Genomic DNA, 6143 nt, shown 5'->3' on the forward strand with positions numbered 1-6143 from the left:
ACACATAATTGGGTGAACCTTTTCAGATTGTGACTCAGCTTTGCTAGAGTCCCCAATTAGAGGTGTCCAGGGTTCTTAAGCACACTCTTTTTGCCTTGGATCACAACTTTATTTCTTTCTTTTTCTTTTTCTTTCTTTTTCGTTTTTTTTTTCATTGCTTTTTCTTGCTTCAAGAATCATTTTTATGATTTTTCAGATCCTCAGTAACATGTCTCCTTTTTCATCATTCTTTCAAGAGCCAACATTCATGAACCACAAATTCAAAAGACATATGCATTGTTTAAGCATACATTCAGAAAACAAAAGTGTTGCCACCACATCAAAATAATTAAACTGTTATAAAATTCAAAATTCATGCAATTCTTATCTTTTTTCAATTAAGAACATTGTTTATTTAAGAAAGGTGATGGATTCATAGGACATTCATAACTTTAAGGCATAGACACTAAGACACTAATGATCATAAGACACAATCATGGACAAACATAAAGCATAAATTTTTGAAAAACAAGAAAATAAAGAACAAGGAGATTAAAGAACGGGTCCACCTTAGTGATGGCGGCTTGTTCTTCCTCTTGAAGGTCTTATGGAGTGCTTGAGCTCCTCAATATCTCTTCCTTGTCTTTGTTGCTCCTCTCTCATGATTCTTTGATCTTCTCTAATTTCATAGAGGAGGATGGAATGTTCTTGGTGCTCCACCCTTAGTTGTCCCATGTTGGAACTCAATTCTCCTAGGGAGGTGTTCAGTTGCTCCCAATAGTCTTGTGGAGGAAAGTGCATCCCTTGAGGCATCTCAGGGATCTCATGATGAGAGGGGTCTCTTGTTTGCTCCATCCTTTTCTTAGTGATGGGCTTATCCTCATCAATGAGGATGTCTCCTTCTATGTCAACTCCTACTGAATAACAGAGGTGACAAATGAGATGAGGAAAGGCTAACCTTGCTAAGGTAGAGGACTTATCCGCCACCTTATAGAGTTCTTGGGCTATAACCTCATGAACTTCCACTTCTTCTTCAATCATGATGCTATGGGTCATGATGGCCCGGTCTATAGTAACTTCGGACCGGTTGCTAGTGGGAATGATTGAGCGTTGGATAAACTCCAACCACCCCCTAGCCACGGGTTTGAGGTCATGCCTTCTCAATTGAACCGGCTTCCCTCTTGAATCTCTCTTCCATTGGGCGCCCTCTTCACAAATGTCAGTGAGGACTTGGTCCAACCTTTGATCAAAGTTGACCCTTCTAGTGTAAGAATGTTCATCTCCTTGCATCATAGGCAAGTTGAATGCCAACCTCACATTTTCTGGACTGAAATCCAAGTATTTCCCCCGAACCATAGTAAGCCAATTCTTTGGATCTGGGTTCACACTTTGATCATGGTTCTTGGTAATCCATGCATTGGCATAGAACTCTTGAACCATCAAGATTCCGACTTGTTGAATGGGGTTGGTAAGAACTTCCCAACCTCTTCTTCGGATCTCATGTCGGATCTCCGGATATTCACTCTTTTTGAGTGAAAAAGGGACCTCGGGGATCACCTTCTTCAAGGCCACAACTTCATAGAAGTGGTCTTGATGCACCCTTGAGATGAATCTCTCCATCTCCCATGACTCGGAGGTGGAAGCTTTTGCCTTCCCTTTCCTCTTTCTAGAGGTTTCTCCGGCCTTAGATGCCATAAATGGTTATGGAAAAACAAAAAGCAATGCTTTTACCACACCAAACTTAAAAGGTTTGCTCGTCCTCGAGCAAAAGAAGAAAGAAGAGAGTAGAAGAAGAAGAAATGAGGAAGAAGGGAATGGCTTTGTGTTCGGCCAAAGAGGGGGAGAAGTGGTGTTTAGGTTGTGTGAAAATGAAGTGGTGAAGAAGGGTTTATAGGAGAGGGGGCTCATGGTTCGGTCATGTATGGGTGGGTTTGGGAGGGAAAGTGGTTTGAATTTGAAGGGTGAGGTAGATGGGGTTTTATGAAGGATGGATGTGAGTGGTGAAGAGAAAGATGGGATTTGATAGGTGAAGGGTTTTGGGGAAGAGGTGTTGAGGTGATTGGTGAATGGGTGAAGAAGAGAGAGAGTGGTGGGGTTGGTGGGGATCCTGTGGGGTCCACAGATCCTGGGGTGTCAAGGAAAAGTCATCCCTGCACCAAATGGCATGCAAAAACGCGTTTGAGCCAATTCTGGCGTTAAACGCCGGGCTGGTGCCCATTTCTGGCGTTTAACGCCAGGTTCTTGCCCTTCCTGGCGTTTAACGCCAGTCTGGTGCCCCTTTCTGGCGTTAAACGCCCAGAATGGTGCCAGACTGGGCGTTAAACGCCCACCTGCTAGCCTTACTGGCGTTTTAAACGCCAGTAGGTTCTTCCTCCAGGGTGTGCTGTTTTCTTCCTGTTTTTCATTCTGTTTTTGCTTTTTCAATTGATTTTGTGACTTCTCATGATCATCAACCTACAAAAAACATAAAATAACAAAAGAAAAAAGATAAAATATAACATTGGGTTGCCTCCCAACAAGCGCTTCTTTAATGTCAGTAGCTTGACAGAGGGCTCTCATGGAGCCTCACATTTTCTCAGAGCAATGTTGGAACCTCCCAACACCAAACGTAGAGTTTGAATGTGGGTGTTCAACACCAAACTTAGAGTTTGGTTGTGGCCTCCCAACACCAAACTTAGAGTTTGACTGTGGGGGCTCTGTTTGACTCTGATTTGAGAGAAGCTTTTCATGCTTCCTCTCCATGGTGACAGAGGGACATCCTTGAGCCTTAAACACAAAGGATTCTTCATTCACTTGAATGATCAGTTCACCTCCATCAACATCAATCACAGCCTTTGCTGTGGCTAGGAAGGGTCTGCCAGGGATGATGGTTTCATCCATGCACTTCCCAGTCTCTAGGACTATGAAATCAGCAGGGATGTAGTGGTCTTCAATCTTCACCAAAACATCCTCTACAAGTCCATGAGCTTGTTTTCTTGAGTTGTCTGCCATCTCTAGTGAGATTTTTGCAGCTTGCACCTCAAAGATTCCTCGCTTCTCCATTACAGAGAGAGGCATGAGGTTTACACTTGACCCTAAGTCACACAGAGCCTTCTTGAAGGTCATGGTGCCTATGGTACAAGGTATTGAAAACTTCCCAGGGTCTTGTCTCTTTTGAGGTAATTTCTGCCTAGACAAGTCATCCAGTTCTTTGGTGAGCAAAGGGGGTTCATCCTTCCAAGTCTCATTTCCAAATAACTTATCATTTAGCTTCATGATTGCTCCAAGGTATTTAGCAACTTGCTCTTCAGTGACATACTCTTCCTCTTCAGAAGAAGAATACTCATCAAAGCTCATAAAAGGCAGAAGTAAGTCCAATGGAATCTCTATGGTCTCATTTTGAGCCTCAGATTCCCATGGTTCCTCATTGGGAAACTCAGTGGAGGCTAGTGCACGCCCATTGAGGTCTTCCTCAGTGGCGTTCACTTCCTCTCCTTTCTCTCCAAATTCGGCCATGTTGATGGCCTTGCACTCTCCTTTTGGATTTTCTTCTGTGTTGCTTGGAAGAGTACTTGGAGGGAGTTCAGTAATTTTCTTGCTCAGCTGTCCCACTTGTGCCTCCAAATTCCTAATGGAGGACCTTGTTTCAGTCATGAAACTTTGAGTGGTTTTGATTAGATCAGAGACCATGGTTGCTAAGTCAGAGGGGTTCTGCTTAGAATTCTCTGTCTGTTGCTGAGAAGATGATGGAAAAGGCTTGCCATAGCTAAACCTGTTTCTTCCACCATTATTGTTGTTGAAACCTTGTTGAGGTCTCTCTTGATTCTTCCATGAGAAATTTGGATGATTTCTCCATGAAGAATTATAGGTGTTTCCATAGGGTTCTCCTAGGTAATTCACCTCTTCCATTGAAGGGTTCTCAGGATCATAAGCTTCTTCCTTAGATGAAGCATCCTTAGTACTGCTTGGTGCATTTTGCATTCCAGACAGACTTTGAGAAATCAAATTGACTTGTTGAGTCAATATTTTATTCTGAGCCAGAATGGCATTCAGAGTATCAATCTCAAGAACTCCTTTCTTCTGATTAGTCCCATTGTTCACAGGATTCCTTTCAGAGGTGTACATGAATTGGTTATTTGCAACCATTTCAATTAGTTCTTGAGCTTCTGCAGGCGTCTTCTTCAGATGAAGAGATCCTCCAGCAGAGCTATCCAAAGACATCTTGGATAGTTCAGAGAGACCATCATAGAAAATACCTATGGTGCTCCATTCAGAAAGCATGTCAGAAGGACATTTTCTGATCAATTGTTTGTATCTTTCCCAAGCTTCATAGAGGGATTCTCCATCCTTCTGTCTGAAGGTTTGGACTTCCACTCTAAGCTTACTCAATTTTTGAGGTGGAAAGAACTTTGCCAAGAAGGCATTGACTAGCTTTTCCCATGAGTCCAGGCTTTCTTTAGGTTGTGAGTCCAACCACGTCCTAGCTCTGTCTCTTACAGCAAAAGGGAATAGCATAAGTCTGTAGACTTCAGGGTCAACCCCATTAGTCTTGACAGTGTCACAGATTTGCAAGAATTCAGCTAAGAACTGATGAGGATCTTCCAATGGAAGTCCATGGAACTTGCAATTCTGTTGCATTAGAGAAACTAATTGAGGCTTAAGCTCAAAGTTGTTTGCTCCAATGGCAGGGATAGAGATGCTTCTCCCATAGAAGTCGGGAGTAGGTGCAGTAAAGTCACCCAGCACCTTCCTTGCATTGTTGTTGTTTTCGGCTGCCATGGGTTCTTCTTCTTTGAAGATTTCTGTTAGGTCCTCTACAGAGAGTTGTGCCTTAGCTTCTCTTAGCTTTCGCTTCAAGGTCCTTTCAGGTTCAGGGTCAGCTTCAACAAGAATGCCTTTGTCTTTGCTCCTGCTCATATGAAAGAGAAGAGAACAAGAAAATATGGAATCCTCTATGTCACAGTATAGAGATTCCTTGAGGTGTCAGAGGAACAGAAAATTAGAAGGAAGAAGTAGAGAATTCGAACTTAGTGGGATATAGTTCGAATTGTGCATTGAGGAGGAGTGGTACTCCATAAACAGAAGGATGTGATAAGAGAGGAAGAGAATTTTCGAAAATTCATTAAAAAGATTTTTAAAAACATTTTGAAAAACTTTAATTTGATTTTCGAAAAACAAGAGTGAGAAAGAGATCAAGTAATTTTTGAAAAAGATTTGAAATTAGAAATCAAAAAGATATGATTAAAAACCGTTTTGAAAAAGATGTGATTAAAAAGATTTGATTGAAAAAGTCATGGTTTTAAAAAGATATGATTGAAAAACAATTTTAAAAAAAAAAGATTTGATTTTAAAAATTAATGACTTGCCTAACAAGAAAAGATATGATTCAAACATTAAACCTTTCTCAACAGAAAAGGCAACATACTAGAAATGTTGAATCAAATCATTAATTGATAGCAAGTATCTTTGAAAAAGGAAAGAAATTGATTTTGAAAACATTTGATTGAAAAGATATGATTTGAAAAATATTTGATTTTGAAAAACTTTGAAAACTTGAAAAAAAAAATTGATTTGAAAACAAAATCCTCCCCCTTGTGCCATCCTGGCGTTAAACGCCCAGAATGGTGCACATTCTGGCGTTTAACGCCCAATGCACTACCTTTTTGGGCGTTAAACGCCCAACCAGGTACCCTGGCTGGCGTTTAAACGCCAGTCTGTCCTTCTTCACTGGGCGTTTTGAACGCCCAGCTTTTTCTTGTGTAATTCCTCTGCTGCATGTTCTGAATCTTCAGTTCCCTGTACTATTGACTTGAAAATAGAACCAAGATCAAATAAACAATGCATGCAAGACACCAAACTTAAAATTAGACACTAGACTCAAACAAGAAACATAAAATATTTTTGGTTTTTTATGATTTTGAAATTTTTTTGTGCTTTTTCGAAAATTATATGAAAATAGAAAATGAAGGTTTCAGAATTCTTAGTTTGGATTCCAGGAATCATTACAATGCTAGTCTAAGACTCCGGTCCAGGAATTAGACATGACTTCACAGCTAGCCAAGCTTTCAAAGAAAGCTCCGGTCCAAAACACTAGACATGGCCAATGGCCAGCCAAGCCTTAGCAGATCATTGCTCCAATAGCAAGATTGATAGAAATCAACAAGCTCTTGTGATGATCAGTTGAA

At 40.9% G+C, this 6143-nt stretch overlaps 1 non-coding gene across 1 annotated transcript; it reads left to right on the forward strand.

The window, feature by feature from the left end:
* The first annotated feature begins 4233 nt into the window (after positions 1 to 4233).
* Positions 4234 to 4341, forward strand: LOC130972628 (small nucleolar RNA R71). The gene has a single exon (XR_009083789.1). It is a non-coding gene; the product is annotated as a small nucleolar RNA R71 (small nucleolar RNA).
* The last annotated feature ends 1802 nt before the right edge of the window (positions 4342 to 6143 follow it).

This window comes from Arachis stenosperma, chromosome 3, assembly GCF_014773155.1.
Source record: "Arachis stenosperma cultivar V10309 chromosome 3, arast.V10309.gnm1.PFL2, whole genome shotgun sequence".
Classification (NCBI taxonomy): Eukaryota; Viridiplantae; Streptophyta; class Magnoliopsida; order Fabales; family Fabaceae; genus Arachis; species Arachis stenosperma.